Source organism: Dipodomys spectabilis, unplaced genomic scaffold (assembly GCF_019054845.1).
Source record: "Dipodomys spectabilis isolate Male_0828 unplaced genomic scaffold, ASM1905484v1 ptg000519l, whole genome shotgun sequence".
Taxonomy (NCBI): domain Eukaryota; kingdom Metazoa; phylum Chordata; class Mammalia; order Rodentia; family Heteromyidae; genus Dipodomys; species Dipodomys spectabilis.
In genome coordinates this window covers 628,887-648,796 of record NW_024871196.1, presented here as the reverse complement: position 1 = coordinate 648,796, position 19,910 = coordinate 628,887, and the positions used below count along the sequence as shown (strand labels likewise).

The following is a 19,910-nucleotide window of genomic DNA, read 5'->3' as shown; positions in this document are numbered from 1 at the left end:
GGGACAACCACACAGTTTTTCATCTGGTGACTTTCTTGCCTCTTTCTACATCTAAGCCACTGGTGGCCCTCGCTCCATTCCCCACTCCTCCAGAGCAGCACCAGGGATCCATTAGGTACAGCAGGCCCAGTGCCCGGCCCAGAGCACTGTTCAAGGCCCATGCAGATGTTTCCACTTCTTTGAATAGAAAAGATGGGGAAGCTGGCGGCTTGTGGCTCACGCCTGTCATCTTAGCTACTCTGGAGGTTGAGATCCGAGAATGGTGGTTCAAAGCCAGCCTAGGCAGATAAGAGTCTCACGGACTCTTATCTCCAAATAAACCTCTCATAAAAAGCTAGAAGTGGTACTGTAGCTCAAGTGGTACAGCACTAGCCTTGAGCACAGAAAGGCTTAGGGACAGAGCCCAGGCTCTGAGTTCAAGTCCTAACACTGGCAACAAAACAAAACAAAACAAAAACCTCACAACAACAACAAAGCACGGGTAGTGAACGGCAGTGTGGCACCGTAGTACAGCGTGTGTCCCGGGTCCCGTAGGTGCAAACTCTAGGTGTGATGCCCAGGATTGCAAAGTAAATACATAAAACCAGATTTTTTTTAAAAAAAAGAAGTGTTTGAAGGGCACAGAAAATGTTTTAATGTTCTTATACTCATCTTTGTATTCATGCACTCTACTGAAATCTAATCTTAGATGTATTTTTTTTCCGTAGTGGAAAGAGTCCATAAATTACCCACAAAGCACTTAGTACCTGCTGTGCTGTAATGCAGCTGTGGTCCTGAAGCTGATCCATGAGGCTGGGCTGATGTTCAATACTTCAGCATGGAGGTGGGTGTTGGAGTGGATGACCAAACATCCTTGCTAGAACTCTCTCCCTGCTTGTATACTGCTTTCTGGGCTGTCCTGGTTGTACCATTGTATGGAACCTGCCCTCCATGATCTGGCCATGCCCAGGATCCCACCCCACCCTCCATGAGACACCTCCTAGAATGACCTGATCTTCATGCTAGTGGCCTTTAATGAAAGTCACAGTAATCATGATCATTAATATTTATTAGGCAATTAGACTGTGCCAAGTCCTAGACTATGTCCTTCATGCTGCAAATGAATTTTTCTCCACTGTCTTTGAGAGCGGTGTCATTTCTTTAATTAAGGCATTGAACATCGAGGCAGAAATACTAATGATTTGAATTTGCCCAAGATTACTCAGCTCAAAAGTCGGAGGGGAAGTCTATAATTCCAAGGGAATTGTGGTTAACCTATGAGGAGTGCAAGTTGGCAATGGACTCTAGATCATCCTGTATATGTGATGCTCATTTACGTTAATATACGACATTCATTCGTTCAGTCTACATAGAGCTCAGGCCCACACCAGAACCGGAACTACCAGGCAAAGTAAGGCACAATCAGTGCATGCTGGGAAGAGAGACAGAGCAGGAAACTATCTGCTGGTGAACACACGCTGAGTGGGAAGAGGATGTTAGCAGGTATAAATACAGCCTGTCTGTCCTGGAGCACATAGGAAGAACTGAGAGGAAACCCTGCCTACCATCTTATGACCCTGCGGCTGACCTCCATCTCCTCCCCCACAAAGCCACCTCTCTGCCATGGCTTTGCAGAAGGCACCCTCTCCTCTTTCATGGCTCCAGATGCTAAACAAAGGAAGCTCAGAGGCAGATGCGTAGCACAGGAAATCACTGGTCTTCGGAGAGTGGATCTTCACTCCGTAGCTTGATCACAGTCCTCTCTTCCCATAGCCTCAGGTCCTTCTCCAGCTGAAATCAGGAAGGAGACTTGATCCTTCTGGAAGTGCCTAGATGTGTTCATTCTTGTCCCCAGCAGGGAGATGACAACAACAGCACGCTGGGCTCCCACCAAGAAGGCCAAGTCAGGGAGGGGGATGGCCAGCCTGGCAATCCCAGCAGTAGCCATCTGGCCTACCACGTCTTGGACATCCCACCGTGGTACCTCTGCATCTTACTGGGGATCCAGGTAATTATACCATCAAGCACTGGGTCAAAGAGGCTCTGCCTCAAAAACCGCAGATCAAATTAGTCAACGCCAACACCATCGGTTGCTACTGTATCTTCATGTTGCGCTCCAAAGGAACCAAGCCTTTCGGTCTCTTTCTCTTTAAGCATTTGCATTAATGATCAGAAAAGAATTCCCCCTTGTGCTGAGTTGACCTGTCACATCAAAGACAGTGATTGGCTCACTCTCCTTCCTTCCCTCCCTCCCTTCCTAGCTCTCACATTGGGGACTGAACCTAGGTTCTCATACTTGCTAACAATTACTGTGTTTGAGATAGGGTCTCACTGGTTTTGTCTGGACTGGCCTCAAACTGAAGATCCTTCTGCCTCCACTTCTGGTAGTTGGAATTACAGGTGTGCACCCCCAGATCTTGCTCCACTGTTCTCTTGAGTGTGATCACTGGCTTTGTTAAGTGCACTTGGGAAACCCAAGATAGTAGGCCAAGTACATTCCTGGGAGCAGGCCCCGTCCTTGGCAGCTTCTCTTTCAAATGCCTCCAAATGTGTCCTGTTCTTTAAGATCAAGAGATTCATTTGTTAACAGGAGGGTGTGAGCCTTCATTAAGTCTAATTAGCAATGTTTCTGGGCAGAGTATGAGATAGGAAATAAAACATTGGTAGATTCTTGGCCTTGGGAATATTGTGTCCTGAATCAACCTGCAGCAGGTTCAAAGAAGCATTTAGGAGAGACTATAAAGAACTGAATTCATGTTATTTGCCACAAGGAGATACAGAGGCAATGGAAACATTGTCAGAGGGTCACAAATACATAGGCCCTTTTTCTCTGAAAGGTTTGTTTCTCGGAGCCATCAAAGGACAAAAAGTGACTATCTTTTAGAGGAAATTCAAAGTCTCCCCTGGCTCCAACACATATCTCATGCCCTCTACTCCTTGCTTATCAAAGATCAGGGCTGGCCTTACTGGTCAGATTTTTCCAGAACATTCTCTCAAGGGATTAACATCAGTAAATATCTGTTGTTTGATGGTGCCTTTGAAATGTGCGGTAATGTGGTGATAGGAGCTGGAATTACCCCATAATAAAAGACCAGCTGTTAATTTCACTTCTATTTCTTTCTTCACCATTTATTTCAATCCTAACTTTCTTTCTTCCAGCCTCCTGAGTAGGTAGGATTACAGGCATGAGCCACCAGTACCTGGCATTTTTTTTTTTTTTTGTCAGTCCTGGGGCTTGAACTAAGGGCTTGGGCACTGAGCCTGAGCTTCTTTTGCTCAAGGCTAGCACTGTACCACTTGAGCCACAACACCACTTCTGGCCTTTTCTGTTTATGTGGTCCTGAGGAATCAAACTCAGGGCTTCATGCATGCTAGGCAAGCACTCTACCACTGAACTACCTTCCCAGGCCGCCCACCCCTCTTAAAAACATTTTATTGTTATTATAAGTAGTTTTTTTTGCAAAACATCATATAATTTTTAGTATTAAATGAGAAAAATCTCCTTTGTTACCCAGTCACATAGTCAGATAAATGCTGCAGTAATGAAGAAAGTCAATGTTTTTGTTTTGTTTTGTTTTTTGGGTCCGGTCATGGGGCCTGAACTCTGGGCCTGGGCGCTGTCCCTCAGCTCTTCAGCTCAAGGCTAGTGCTCTACCACTTGAACCACAGCGCCACTTCTGGCTTTTTTCTTTTTGCTTATGTGGTGCTGAGGAATTGAATCCAGGGCCTCATGAGTGCAAAGCAAGCGCTCTACCACTGAGCCAGCTTCCCAGCCCCGAAGCAACTACTCATTTTTTTTTGTTTTGTTTTTTTGAAAGTCAGTGTTGGATCAACCAAAGTCCCCATTCCTATGACCTTCATTTACAAAGAAATACTGTTCAACATAAATAGTTGCGCAAAGGAGTTAAAAGTTCACAGGTCAGGCTATGAGTACAATGCTCTGGGTCAGTGTTACTCCTTCATTTGTTCTCCCCATCTTCCACCTCCTGTCCTTACCCTTAAGTTACACAGTTCATTGTTTTTATTCTGAATGTAATGACTGCATTTCTTACTCTTCCTTCATTCCTGTGCCCCTTCCCTGCTTCACCCTCCTCCCTCTCTTTCTTCTTTCTCTCCTTCCTCCTCCCCACTCTCCCTTTCTTCTTCCCTCCTTCCCATTGTGTAGTGTTCACAGATCCAGCAGTTAGTTAACCAAGGCAAACCACACCTGCCTACCCTGGCTCGATTTTCACTATGTTCTTATAGGGTAAGATGGAAAAGCCTCCCCAGCCATGTAAACTTGCCTGCGTAGCATTCGCCACTCTGGATGTCTGAGTATCAGGAATGCTATCAGCACTAGAAACAGGAAGCTGTGTGTAGTTCCAGACAGACACGACCTAAGTTACCAGAGAACGGGCTGTAATAGAACAAAGGAGGGGGGCAGTGGCTCTGTCACCATGGGATGCCAGCCATCTGGGGCCTTTCTGCTGCGCCCAGATAGAAGTGAGGGGGTAGGCGAGGAGAGGCTCCTTTCCAGCCCTTGGCAGGTGTTCGCAAGTAGCAGGCAGTGGCAGTCAACCTGGGCCTTGGACAGCTCGCCCTTTCCGTGGCATGGGGCACCTGGCTGAGACCTTTGACAGCTGGTCAGAGGCGTGGGGTTATGGGTCCTGGGGGATTAAGCCACAGGTCTGAGGTGTTACAGCTCTTCTGTGTCTCAGGCCACAGCAGGAAAGGGGTCTTGTCAGTTCCACTGCTATGGGCCAGATGCTACTGCCACATCAAGAACCGGTTGCCAGCCAGTGCTGCCAGCGAGAGGCTCCTACCATCCCTCCTCCTCCTCCCATCACCTCTTCTCTTCTTCATGTTATCAGCTCAACTGCCCCTTGACTGATGAGAATCCAAAGTAGGCAGACTATTCGAGAAGTTTCTATTGGACTTGCTGCATCAGCACAAGAGGCCTACTCCTTGTTGCTCACAAAGTGACCTGAGCAGGCTGCTGGTATAGCCAGAAGGGCCAGTGACAAGGAGGTGTCTGTACCCATCAGGGAAGCCCTGCCATGCAATTGAAGGATGGCATTTACATCAGTCATGGGTTTTCTGCTTGGTCCCCAGGGAAAGGAAGTGCGCCCCCTCTGGTCTGGAAGTGGAAGTGGCTGAATAATGGTGAAAGTCTGGGGCAAGTTGCTTGCTGGACAGTGCCTTCAGGAGCTGGCTGGAGTCATGCTTTGTGTTCAGAGCAGCTGGGGCTGGCTGTCCTTTGCTTAAGGCCCCAGGGTTGGAGGGTTTCGGGGAAGAGTCTACCAGCTGTCAGTTAAAGAGGGAAGGTTAAAGTCCCCAACATCTAAGCACATTGAAAGGAAAAGTAAGCTTTGAAAAGTTGCTTACAACAAAAGCGTATCTGTAACAGGGCTTTAACAAGCTCTGGACAAGGTCTAAAGATGCTCAGGTCATGAACCACTTCCCCAGGGGGAGGGTGGAGACCATTTGGCTCAGCTGCTCCCATCTTTGTTCTCAGAACTTGTGGCTCAGTTGCCAGATTTGACTGGGCCGCATACTGGATAGTGTGAGCGGTCCAGAACAGAATTGGCCATAGTGCATGAACATTTCCAAGACTTAGTCAGTCATTGCTTCTTGCTCTGGAGTCAGAGTGTGATAGTATCCTCTCTCTCTCTCTCTCTCTCTCTCTCTCTCTCTCTCTCTCTCTCCCTCTCCTGTCCCTTAACTATTACCTATATCTAATTTATCCCCTTTGTAGCTGTTCTGAATTCCCTAACTTGTCAGTGCAGAGCTCAACTAGCCTTTGTTTGGCCAGCAACTCCAACTCATGCCCAGACCTTCTTTGCCAATGGCTGCTTTCTCTGTGTGCTTCATTTAATAAATAGCTTATTGGCCTTGCATCCCCATCTAGGTCCTGTTACGCCCTTCTGTGCTTGAGTCCTTGTGTTGGTTCCTCTCCCAGCATGTCTGCTCTCAGGACCCAGAGCCTGCCCTCTGGCTGGATCCCAGCTTCCTGCTTCCAGGAACTCCTAGTGTTCACTACCTGCCTGGATCTTTGCCTGTCGCCCCTGGCTGAGACCCTGGGGTCAGCTGTAGGGCTCTGGCTGTGGGTGGATGTCAGTGCAGCCTGGCCCATCGGCTCCCGCTCTCTGCCCACAGCACTTCCTCACGGCCCTGGGAGGCCTCGTGGCTGTGCCGCTTATTCTGGCCAAGGACCTGTGCCTGCAGCATGACCCCCTGACCCAGAGCTACCTCATCAGCACCATTTTCTTCGTCTCTGGCATCTGCACTCTCCTGCAAGTGTTTTTAGGGGTTCGGTAAGTAAAACTGCTCCGTGTGGATTTGGATTTTTTTCCCCTGTTAGGGTATCCACAGGTGTGCTGGCCTGCAGCTGGGGAAATGGAAAGCTGGTTACAAGGTGAGGAGCCAGGGCCAGGGTTCGAGGTGTAGCTCAGCTAGATACTCATGAGCTATGTTAGTGAGTGGGCTGGTGTGAAAGTGACACAAATCTAATTCGCTTGGAAAAAACTGTGTTCCTCTCTCTCACATTTTTGTCCAGGGCCAGCCATGGATTTTGATCTTCCTACCTATGGCTTCTTAAATTGCCGAGATCACATTCATGTGCTGCCACCACACCTAGTTTACTGATTGAGAGTATCCTCTCTCCTGATCTCCAACTTCCAAATAGCGGGGGGTTACATGTTTGACCCGCCATGCCTGGCAAGAGAAATGTATTCTTTATTAACTTGTAAGATTAAACCTCTTAACATAGTCAAACTGATACAAAATTAAAAAGCAACCTTATTTACAACATGACCACAGTCAGGGTTGCTGGATGTCTAAGCACTTAGTACTTCTTTGGGTAGTCAGTCTCACATTTTAAAGTTCCAGGGGAGAGCTCTGATTAACTCTACTTAAGCCAAATAAATGCCCAGGGCAAGGATAAAGTGGGGAAAAAGAAATCTGCTCTGGGAAAACCCAACAACAGACACGCACAGATCCAGATACAGTGATTTGGGACCTGTGTGCACACATGTGCCCTGCCCCCCCCCACCTTCATTCCACTGTCATTGAGATGATCACTTGCTGTCAGTGGGATGCCATTTATTCTTTCAATGCATCAAGGCCTGCATATGCATTGGTGGACAGCTAAAAATCAACCTGGAATGAATGAAGTCTTTTGACTCTGGGGATGGCCTGGGGAGAATTGTGAAGCCTGGTACCAGTATCTCTCCATCTCATCCCCATGACTTCCCTCTTCCCTGTCCTGATCACCATTCTCTGACTCACTTCAATCTCTAGCACCTCACTCAACAATAGGCAAAATAATTACCACATTCTCAGGAAATTCCTCTCTACTGGTTCTCTTAAACTTTCCTATTGACCTCCCTTATACCAAACCTGCTTGTCTAGTGCCTGCTGCCTCTAGTATTTACTTAGCACCTAATCCAAGGTCAGGTCTAAGTTTTGTGTAGCTTGAAGCTTACAATAGTTTTTGACTTCCTCTTTAAGGAAGAGAACAGGAAATTATGAATAGCCAGGCACTGATGGCTCACGCTTGTACTTCTGGCTACTCATGAGGCTGAGATTTGAGGATTGTGGTTTGAAGCCATCCTAGGAAGGAAACTCTCCAATTAACCACCAAAAAGCCAGAAATAGAGCTGTGGTTCGAGAGGCAGAGTGCTAGCCTGGAGTGCAGAAGCTAAGGGATCTGACTTCAAACCCCAGCACTAGCACAGAGATAAAAAGAAATTTACAAATATAAAATCATATACAAAAATGTTTGTTTTAATAAAAAAAATAGTCAGAAGCCAGTGGCTGGTGGCTCATGGCTCAGATCTGAGGATCATGGTTCAAAGCCAGCTGGGCAAGAAAGTCCATGAGACTGTTATCTCCAAGTAATAAGCTGAAAGAACAAGAATAAGCTGGAAGTGGAGCTGTGGCTCAAGTGGTAGAGTGTTAGCTTTGAGCAAAAAGAAGCTCAGGGACAGCACCTAAGCCCAGAGTTCAAGCCAGGACAAGCCAAAAAACAAACTAACTAACAAAAAAGCCAGAATCAGTTTCAAAAGGCAGATAAAGACCACAAATACCATAAATTCTAAAAGCTGGCAAGACAATATTACTTATTTCTGACAGTCACCCATACTTCTCCCCTCCTTCCTGTATTTTATGACTTCATATTCTTTAGTTGCTTGTTTTGTAGAGAGGAGAAAAGATAATTTAACCATCACTCCGGTTTGAATTACCCCAAGTTTGTTGGTTGTTACTGCTAGCTGGAATGCACTATACTTCACACAAGCCTGTCATACTGCTAGAGACCTACATTCTGCAGACAGAGGAGTTCTGATCAATTCTACCAATCATAATCACTACAAAACTTTGAAAATGCTAGTGACTCATGCCTGTAAGTCTAGTTACTCAGGAGGCTGAGATTTGGGACTGAGATTCAAAGCCAGCCCTGGCAGAAAAGTCCAAGAGACTCTTACCTCCAATTAACCACAAGAAAAGCAGAAATGGGGCTAGGAAGGTGGCTCAATAGTAGAGTGCTTGCCTTGCATGCCTGAGGCCCTGGGTTCGATTCCTCAGCACCACATAAGCAAAAAGAGAAAAGCCGGAAATGGCGCTGTGGCTCCAGTGGTAGAGTACTAGCCTTGAGCTGAAGAGCAGAGGGACAGTGCCCAGGCCCAGAGTTCAGGCCCACGACCGGACCCCCTAAAAAAAAAGAAAAAAGAAAAAAAAAAGAAAAGCAGAAATGGAGCTGTGGATCAGTTGGTGGAGCATCAACCTTGAGCAAAAAAGCCAAGCAAGAGTGACTTCAATCTTGGTTACTGGCAAACACACACAAAAATGTGGTACATTTGTAATTGTGCTTCATTATTAATTACATTCATAGGGGGAAAATATCCTTCATTTTGCCAGGGCATCCATCAAATCTTGTTTGGCAATTTTGCATATCTGATGATTACCAAATCTTCCCAGGATAGCTCCATACATTTCAAATCTTGTTTCTTCAGCAACTAGGCTGGAAGACATATTGGCTTCACAATCCTACCTCTGGTACCGAATCTCAAGGTTATGATCTTGAATGAGTTGGCATAGTCATGGTAGAAGGACTTCTAGGAGCCACAATTATATCTAGATAGATAGGGATAAATCAACTATGCACAGATAGCCTAAGATCTCAGGTCACATAAATATATCCCGATGCTTCAAACAAAACTTATTTTGGCTCAACTTCCTCTTAGCCAAATCCTAGAAGCTCTCATGGTCTTTCTAATTTCATCTGCTGTGAAGATTTAGAGATAGGAAATAGAAAAACAGAACTCATGGTAAATGGTGGCTAAAACTTTTGCTTTTACAAATTTTAGAAACCCATAGGGCTAGTGAACACATACATCTCAAGGGTTCCCTTTCTTGTACATTAGAAAAAGCCATGCAGGTGGGGACCCGTCACTGTTAAATTTGCTTTGACCTAATATGTTCTAGGCTTGGAGTTGGTCCTAGGGTTGCGAAGGTAAAATGGAAAACCCTTTTCCTTACAATATATGTCTATCTGAGTTGTCTTGAAAGAAAATGACTTGGAGCTTAGTGTAAAGATGACTTGGGAGGCTGAAGCAGGAGGATCATGTGAGAGAGAGAGAGAGAGAGAGAGAGAGACAGACAGACAGACAGACAGACAGACAGACAAGCAGGCAGACATGGAAGGAGGGAGGAAGAGGGGGGGGGAGAGGGGAATATGACTTGGCAGGATAAATTCATGCTTAATTCATCATAATTACCAGAATCAAACATAGATTGGAGACTGGCCAGTTGTTTGCAGGGCAAACAGAATGCTGGCAGCCTCAGTGGAGAATGCTCATCATTATTCTGACCTTTCATGCTTTCCAATCAAAACTACTTCCCAAAGGTTCTCTTTGTAAGTCATTTTCAGTAGACACAGCAATCCTAAATTCTTTCTCTCCATAGGAGAGGAATCATGTTGCCTAAATCTTTGGCAGGTTATTTCTCTTCTCCTTCTTCCTTTTTCTGTGACTGTCTCTCTGAGCCAACATTTCTTCCAAGTCGTCCACCAAAGGTCTCAAAGTTCATTGTGGTCTGTCTCTCAGATTCCCTTCAACTCCCAACCCCTGCCTCCCTCTAGGATTTTTGGTCCTGGAATTAAGGCATAGAAAAGCTTGGAAATCCCTTAACTAATTACCCAGGAGAGTTACAAACACCAAGTCCTGGTGGATGGGAAATTCCAGTCCCTGAGCTTAAGATGGTATTAATTAATTAATCAATTAATTAAGTTTGAAGCTTAGTGAGGATTTCTTTGGCAAAATAAGATAAAGTAGAGACAAAGAGAGAAGAGAAAGAGGAGGGCCTCCTAATAAGCATGGGTTGGGTAGGAGCTTGAGAGGCTCAAAATGGCGGTTCTTGACATGGGTATGTACTAACAACTCCTCATCATCTTGCTACGTTTCCACACATGAAGACAATGGGGTTAGGGTCAGTCTATTTTCAAACTATGGGTCTTATTATTACTCAAAATATGTAGAAAAGAGAACGTTTAGGGCAACCTTTTGCCAGACATGCTTTTTTATTCAGTATTTCCCTACTGGTTCAAGAAGATTGTAATTTACTTAACATCTAAAAAACTACAGAGAGGGTAATGAAGGAATGTTTGCTGTTTTCATTGATTTTTTTTGGTAGCCTTTACTTCCTGGTTCTGTTCCAAGATGTTATTCATTTTAATTATGAATAAATTTCAAGCTTGCAAACGTGGAGGCTCAAACCCTAGTCCTAGCTCTGTGTCATGGGAATTTGAGCAAGTTACTTCTTTTGCTAAGTCTCAGTTTTCAGGTCTTTAAGATGAAGGATTTTTAGTATGGCGCCAGTGGCTCACACCTGAAATCCTAGCTACTCAGGAGGCTGAGATCTGAGGCTTGAGGTTGGTGAGACTCTTATCTCCAATAAACTAGAAAAGGCCAGAAGTGGCACTGTGGCTCAAGTGGTAGAACTCTAGCCTTGAGCACACAGAAGCTCAAGGACAGCGCCCAGGCCCTGAGTTCAAGCCCCAGAACCATGGGGGGGGGGGGGGGAGGGGGAAGGGGAAGGATTTTTGAATTAGATAATATTCAAAAGTCTGAATTAGAGTGTGTGATATAAGTAATAGCAATCCCTGTTCTTTAGCTGATGGTTCTGGGTGACATATTCTAAAATTTGGAGATGCAACCTAGGCCTACCTAAGACACAGATTCCGTCGTTCACTGTTGAGACTTCTGTCAGACGAGCCTTCCAACTCTGTTTCTGTAGCCCTTTGTGAAAAGACGGCAGCTGTATACCATCGCAAAGGCAAAGGTGGGAGCTGATAGAACGACCCTCTATGGCTGACTATCCTGGTAGGAAGGGAAGAGGTGAAGGGGAGCTTGCTGCTTTTTCTGGTAGCTGTTTTGTTTCCAAATTTACTTTCAGCTCCTAGTGGCTGAATTTTAATGTTCAAATTAGTATTAATTCATTGTCATTTCCCTATCTCCTTATACATCTATCTTACAACACTGCAACTGGAGTAGGCCTTGTTTTTGATGTGTTCTTTGACAGGCACAAACTAGTCAGTAGTTAGGGTGTTACAGGAGATTCGGGGGCCCCAGGCTCAAACTGCATCTCCCACGTCAGGTCTGGCTGCTCTCCCCAAGATGCCAAATGAAGAGATAAGTAACTGGGCAGAGAAAGGAGGCTTATTGTGTGGCCAAGGCCCACGGCGAGTACAGGAATGGAATGCATTTCGGTTTGCTTTAGGTTTAAATAAGAGGAAGAATCAGTGGGATAGGAAGGGCACGACAAAGAAAAAACAAAAGAGCTCCTATCTGAGGTGTTTCGATGGTCACAGGTGGTCTGGGATGTAGGGAAGAAAATCCTTGGGATGTCATTCTTTCCTACTCACTGGATTGATTCCAAGAAGCGAGCATCAAGTAGGTGAAGCAGACAGAGTTGGATTGCAGCCATTTACGCACTCCAGATTCATCCGTCCCCAAATGGTGACTTCATTTCTAGACTCCCAAACAAACACCCCCAAAGGGACAGTCATCTCCTCCAGGCTTCTGAGTATGCATAGCATGTGACCCTCCCTGGTGGAGATATAATGGTCCTTGTCCTCAACACGGTGTCAACACGCCACTTCCTTTCCACTGGGAACCTCGTGTTTCTGCAAAGAGAACCTGTTTGGTTTCTACCAAAGCTTTGACAATTAATTACATAATGTAAATTAAATTAGATGAAGCACCTGATGCAGATGCTTGTTTTTCACATCAAAATAAGAGGCTAGCACTACATATACAATTTTGTGCCCTCCTCTTTGTGTGTGTGTGTGTGAGAGAGGGGGGGGATGGGGAGAGATCAGGGTCTTACACTCTAATTTGGCTTGTTTTGCTCAAGACTGGCACTCTACCACTTGAGTCATATCTCTACTTCCAACTTTTTGCTGGCTAATTGGAGACAAGAGTCCCATGGATTTTCCTGCCCAGGCTGGCTTCAAACCATAGTCTTCAGATCCTAGCCTCCTAAGTGGCTAGCATTACAGGCGTGAATCACCAGATACCTGCTTTCCTCTCATTAAAAATAAATTTTCTTTTGGCTGGGTGCTAGTGGCTCATGCCTGTAATCCTAGCTACTCAGGAGGCTGATACAAATTTGAAGCCAGCCTGGGCAGGAAAGTCCATGAGACTCTTATCTCCAATTAACAATTGGAAAACTGGAAGTGGCTCTGTGGTTCAAGTGGTTGAATGCTAGCCTTGAGCAAAAGAGCTCAGGGGCAGCACCCAGACCCCAAGTTCAAGCCCCATGACTGAAAAGAAAAATTCTTTTGGCAGTATTAGAGTTTGAATTCAGGGCCTTGCACACATGAGACATGCCCCTAGCCCTTCTTGCTTTGGTTATTTTCCAGATAGGGTCTCATATATTTTGCCTGAGCTGACTACAAAACCAGATCCTCCTATTTCTTCCTCCCATCCCAAGAAGCTGGGATTTTAGGAATGATCTTCCATGCACAGCACATATACATATATGTATACATATACATATGTATATATATATATATATATATATACATATATTTATACTTAATTTTAACTGCTAAAACAACCCCCCATTTACCTACACAATATATTCTCAATGAATTTCCATTTCAATAAGCACATTCCTACATAGAACCTTTTGGAAGCTGATCACTTAATACTCCACAGAATATATTCTCATTTACTTAATCATTTCCTGTTAAAAGGATAATTAAGTGGTTTCAAGTTTTTTCACTACTGTTGTAAAACTCAGTATAATCCACGAGGAGAGGTGTCAATAGTTATCTATTTAAGAATAGAGGAAACCTTAGAAGAAACTTTGAAGGTGCTTTGTGGGTGGTTTCCATGATATATGAGTGAATGATCTCCGGGCCAATAGGCATATGCAGTTATTGATTTTTAAAGAAACTGAAACAAAGGTTAATAGTTATTTCTCAGTTGTAGAATTATGGTGATTCAAATTCACCATTCATGTTTCTATTTGCCATTTACTTTCCTCCAAAGCACATGCTCTAGAATACATAAAACCAAAGGGAGTGGAGGTGGACAACTAGTTACAAGGCTTTTTAGATAAGGAGCAGATACTTTGTGAGCTGTGTTCTGTGAACCTGGGCCTGGGGCCTAAGTCCAGGAACTGCTAGTGAGTACCTTGGGAAAGCCCAAGACAGCTTCTGAGGCTCTGCTTTATGACTGTTGCTGGCTATCAATGCTAAAGGCTGTTCCTTCCAGCATGGAAACCCATGCCAACAAAAGGGACAGGCAGAGAGGAAGAGAGAACCAAAACTCCCCATGCATTGCCAATCCCCAGGAGAGTAGAGGAAGATAGGGGTACCCCCAGGCTCCCTTTTCTACTTTTCATGCCTTTTGCCTTTTAATCTGAATTCTGCATACAAGAAGAAGCATGTTGTTTGTCTGAGTTGAGCTTATTTTACTTAATAGGATGCTCTCTAGTTTCATCTTTTCTTGCAAAATGGCATCATTTCATTCCTCTTTATGGCCAAATGATACTTCACTCGTGTGTGTGTGTGTGTGTGTGTGTGTGTGTGTGTTACATTTTCTTTATCCATTTATCCAGTTAGGGGCTCTCAGCTGACTCTAAAGCTTGTTCGTTGTGAGTAGTATTGAGATAAACATTGGTGTGCAGGCATTTCTGTTGTGTGCTGACTTTAGCTCTTTTGAATTTATACCCAAGGATGGCATAGCTGGATCACACAGCGTTTCCATTTTTAGTTTTCTGAAGACCCTCCATACTGATTTCCACAGTGGCTGCACTAATTTATATTCCTATGGAATGATGTATCTCGTTGGGATTTTGACAGCAATTGGATTCATTTACAGATTAATTTGGGATGATTGGCATCCTTATAATATTGACTTTTTTCTTTCAAGGAACATGATGTATCTCTCATTTATTCAAGTCATCATTTGTCTTCCATTAGAATTCTGTGAAAAACATACTCTCTTTTATATTTTTAGCATCTGCAAAGGCTTTCACTTCTTATGGAATATTCTTCCTCTAAGTCTTCAGAGAAAAGAAACATTTCATGTGAGATTTTTGTAAAGGCCCAACTCATGCTGGATTTTCTGCCTAGCCTTTGTTTAACTTGGGCGATCCATATTGTGTGGTGTTTAGTATCTCCTTTACCATGTGGACACCTGGGTGCTGACATCCACTTTTCTTCCCATGTAAACTTTCCTTCTGGGTTTTAGACACAGCCCCTACCTAGCTCAGTGTAAGATATGTAGCTTTTCTTCAACTGCCAGGCTGGAAGCTGGTTGAACCCCTGTTCTGAATGTTCAGTTTTTCCGTCTATACTAGAGAGTTATTGAGTTTGAAGTTATTCTTTGGACAGTGCATTTGTGCACAAGACCCTACGCCTCCATAATAGGCATCTTCCAAAACTCTTACCCTCTCTACACATTGCATCTCTTATTAGGTGACTAAGACACAGTGTTCTGGAATTCTCTGCAGTGAAGGATGCCATCTCTGAAAACAAAACTAAAGGAAACAAAAAAACTGGAGTGGACTCTGGATTATCCGCATCAGCAGTATCTGAGGAGCTTGTTAAAAGCATACCTTCCTGCACTTTCCAATCTCACTAACCCCTTGGCGGCGGCGTTCTGGAAATTTTAACAGGCTCTGAAGATGATTCTTATGCATTTTAATGTCAGGGACTCAAGAGAGACAAGGGAGGAGGGAAAGGGAAAGATTTAAAGTGATGATGTCTCTTTATCGTGGCAGTGTCTCATGGACTAAAGATAGACAATCAAAGAGCGTGGTAGGTTCTGCGGTGGAGGGCAAAGCATGGAGCCAGGTAGTCAGGATTTTCTTCCTCAATCATCTTTATCAATGATGTGATTGCCCCTGAACTTTGATTTTTGATTTACAATCTGTTCCATGGGTGCTTTAATGAAATCTGGATGAGTCATAGCTGACAAGTTTAATTATGCTCCAAATTACCATGCAGCCCCTCTTCTCCTTCTTCCCCTCAGATCTTTCCTCTTTCCCGTCAGGACTTGCTGACCTCTCTGAGAGATGCAGATACAACCAGGGCAGGCTACAGGCATTTCCTTGTTTCGCTTCAGACCCATGGGGGTTATTTGCACTTGATTTCCTCATACTTCATCCCTCTGGTATGGAGAAAAACAAAGAATGCTGTGGTTGACACTGTGGCAAAGCGGAAAACCTTAGGTTGACTGTGTGATTCATCGTAGGTGAGGTGAGACTCCTGTCTGAACACTGGAGCCCAGCCTTCTTCTCCCCCCACCCCCCCCAACTCTGTCTCTGTCTATCTGTCTCTGGGCACAGCCTAGGAACTTAACCACCCCTCCTTCCAGTGTGAGACTAATAGATAGTAAGCATTCTGTAACCCATTGTATAGTTTGTCAAACAGATAATTATCATGATACCACTCGAAGCAGGCATGATTTTTAGTCTTATTGTACATAAGAGGAGACTTAAGCATAAAGAGATAAAGTGAGTCACCTGTGTGGTACTGAACTTGCTTACTAAGTGTCATGACCTTCTCAGATGACCATAATTAAATACGGAAACTAGGTGTCTCAAACATCAGAAATGCTTCCCCCCACCCCCCATGGTTCTGAAGGCAGGGTGTGCACCATGAAGGGTGCACATGAGGGGCCTCTTCTGGCCAGCAGCTGGCCCGTCTTTTTGCTGTGAACTCTCATACTGGAGAGATTGCTCATTTTACTTCTTCTCTTCCCAAGGATGTGAAGCCTATCATTGGGGAGGGGGAGGGTTCTGACTCTATTAAAGCTAAATATCTCCCAAGGCTTTACCTCCAGCTACCTCCAGATTAGGCTAGGGCTTTAGCGTATGAATGTTGGAGAGACACAAACACTTGGGAGTATGATACTAAAAGTCAGCAGTTCCGATGTCTTTCTTCAAAAGTGGAGGTGGTATGCACATTCTAGGATCAACTAAAGGATCTGTTTTCTAAGAGGAAAGATTGCTACAGGCTAGGGGGGGTCCCTCAGCCTCAGTTGGGTCCCTAAGCCTGCTGGGGGTCTTTGTCTATGGATATAACTTCCAACTTCAATGCTGTAGCACTATGGGCTGTAGCCTGAAATCAGGTAAAACCTTACTAGGTTTTACCCCTATGTCTCCTGCTTGCCTGCTCTGAGGGGCCTTGGAATTCATTTGAGATTGTTGCCCTCAAAGAGATGAGAATCTCATGCTGGTGTTGTGGTTCACAACTATAACCCAAGTGCCTGAGAGGTTGAGGCACAGGATTGTAAAGTTAGAGGATACATCATAAGACCCTAAGGAGGGGAAGAGAAGAAGAAGGAGGAGGAGGAGGAGGAGGAGGAGGAGGAGGAGGAGGAGGAGAGCAAGAAAGAGGAAACTCAGATGTAATAAATTATTTTAGTATAGTAAGTGTAACAATACTTTGTTTGATAACAGATGGAGATTCAGTGGTCTATGCTTGGCCACAGCACTTGGAAAATGGTAGCGAACCAGCTAGAGGTAGAGGATGGGAGAAGGGCAGAGCCACTGAGTGCAGAGCTGCTGAGATCACTGAGTGTGATGGAGCATGGTGAGCAAAGTTGGTCATAGTCCCTTTGACATCCCTTCCCTTTTTTCCTTGTCACCAGAAACCTGAGCCACCTTCTCTGCTACCTGCTTATGAAGCACCATGTAACTTCCTTCCATAGCACTTAGCTAGAGTTGTGGGGTTTTTTATTGTGAAAGAGGGGTTACAATTACATGGGCAAGGTAATGAATACATTTCTTATCAAGCATTGTTGCCTCCTCCTTTGTTTCCCCTTCCCATCTCCTTCCCCTCCCCCCACGCCAAAGCTGTGAAATTCGTTTTTCAACATAACAACTTGTACATCTTATTGTTGCAATGGGTCCACCTGTATCCATAGTTAAACGATTTGTTTTTTCCCCGTCCCCTCCACAAATTATACCGACATCAAATACAGTGAAACTTAGCTAGGGTTTTGTACCTCGTCCTTCTTCATTAGAGAGTTGCTTTGTGCTTGCCCAGGCAGGGATTCACCTGCCTTTGCTTATCCGCCATGCCTAGGTATGCAAGGCTGCGTGTCCAGGACCTCAGGCTGGGGATGTGCCAGACAGGGAGCGAGGGACTCCTTGCGGCTCTTGGTCAGTCCTCTCTTGCAAAGGAGTGTGAGTGAGGTTGGGGAGAAGAGTCAAAGTGCAGCGTTCAGTCCTTCCTGGTTAGATGGTTCCAATTTATGGGCCAAAGGAGGGAGGGAGGATGAGACGGGGGGGGGGGGGAGGGAGAGAGAGAGGCAATCAGACAGACAGAGAAACAGAGAGACAGAGAGACCCCATGTAATTATTAACATGAAATTTTTGAGCAGTGTGTTCTTACTGTAAATCCTGCTATCAGTTCTTATCACAAGCACCTGTTGCTTGTGGACCCTGACTTGGTGGTCAGGACTCCGCCCCTCTGGTGAATCTCAGGGGTGCTTCCACAGTGTTTCCTCATGCTGAGAAAGTGGTACTACCCTCTCCAGCCCGAAGCCTTTTAGATCCAGTGATAGATAGCAAAGCCCGGAGTAGCTTTAAAATGCTAAATAAAGTTAGACGTTAATTTCACCTAGCATGTGCCTCCCTCCCCTCTCCCTACCCCTTCCAGTGCCTTTGCCAGCAGCGAATCCCTCCACCAAAACAAAACAAATACAAATACAAACCAACACACACACACACACACACACACACACACACACACGACACAAGTCTTTCAGATGTTTTAGATGCATTTCTAAGATGGCAGCCACCGACACTTAAGCCCTCTTTGGAGACCATGCAAGCCATTGTGAAGGAAAATTATGCTCTCTCTACTATCAATTCACACATAGAACAGGGTTGGTGAAGGTCAAGGGAGAAAGGGTTAGTCAGGGAGACCATGCTGTGTTTTCCCTGGGGAGTGGTGAGGCTGATCATGGAAAATGACATTTAGATTCTAGTCCATCTGAAGGCTTGGTCTGCCCCTGGGCTGGTTGCAGGAGCTTTGTGTCAGTGAGATATGGTGGGGATGGGGGAAGGAGCAGATTGGAAAAGCAACCGGACGGTCCAGGGATAGCAGGGGGGGGCTGTGCTGTGCCTCAGTGTATTGCCAGTGTATCTGGGACAAAGGGAAGTATCAGTAAATAGCTCATGTTAACACAGAAGTGATGAGACATCACTAGAGCCCTTTGTCCATATCACATACAACAAAACAAAAACCAAATAAAGAATGAAGGAGAGAGACTGGAAACCGACTTCACAGTAATGCTAGAAAGATAAGCTTCTTCTTCAAGTTTTAGCTGATTATTAAAGTATTATTTTTTATTATGATAAAAGTCATATGCAAAGGGGTTACAGTGTCATAAGTCAGGGAAGGTCAAGGTCACTCCTTCCCTTGATCTCTCTGTTTGTTCCTCCCATCCCCACCTACAAGTTGTAGAATTCATTTTCAACATAGTGTCTAGTGAACACCACTGTTGCATTTGCTGTCCCTCCATTTCTGTGCCCATCCTTACTCTCTCAAAGACAGATAAATGCACAAACAAGACAAAAAGAAAGCAACAACAACAAAGAAAAAAGACTTCTTGTTTCCATTTCCTGGAGTTCATTTCAATGAGCATTATTTTATATGATCAGGTGCACATAGAAATTGTCCTTTTATGGTCCTCTCCTAAGAGTATCCTCCTTTGGTCTCACTGTGTGTGAATGCATACAATCCTATACAATTGATCATGTGCCTGTGTGTTTTAGCTCTAGCTTCTGCATATGAGAGATAAAACAGTTTAGCTGATTTTTTAAATTAAATTTGATTTTTGGATTGGTATACATTAAAAATACAGAGTTATAATGTGATCATTCCATACATGCATACAGTATATTGTATGTTGTATACACTCCTCTGTTATAGTCACATTCCTCTCTTCCCTCCTGTGTTTTTTTCAGTAGGTTTCATTATGCTATCTTCATATCATTATCATCATCATTCTAATTCTCAGTTCTACAAATGAACAACAACAAAAAAAAGCCCATGCTATTTGACTTTTGGGGGCTTGGCTTATTCAGCATGATGATTTTCAATTCCTTCCTAGAAAGATACATTTTCAAAATGATTAGTAGCACCAATGAAAGCAACCCATCCAGTGACTACATGCTGGGATTCTGCACCAAGAGCCCTGCATCAGTTGTTAACCCTTAAACACCACCATTAGTGCTTAAAGTAGATAGATTCTGCACATCTTGCTCAGTATAGCAGACTGCTGGGGGGGGGGGGGTGTAGAGAACACATCTAAAAATGGCCCTCACATGTTCTGTGTGATAAGAAGGAGCCATGGAAGCAGAGGTCCGGGGTTGTCCATGGTTTCTGGAACACAAAGGGAGCTGCTGGCAATCCAGATTTTAGGCAA

The 19,910-nt window shown here is 44.6% G+C and overlaps 1 protein-coding gene across 1 annotated transcript in view; it reads left to right on the top strand.

Annotated features, from left to right (window-relative positions):
- Window positions 1-1,849: 1,849 nt before the first annotated feature.
- Window positions 1,850-19,910, top strand: part of LOC122099561 (solute carrier family 23 member 1-like) — a 30,859-nt gene continuing 12,798 nt past the window's right edge. Inside the window, exons 1-2 of the mRNA XM_042670125.1 lie at window positions 1,850-1,987; window positions 6,115-6,272. The gene's annotated coding sequence lies outside the window, so the exon portion shown is untranslated. The remainder of the gene's footprint in view (window positions 1,988-6,114; window positions 6,273-19,910) is intronic.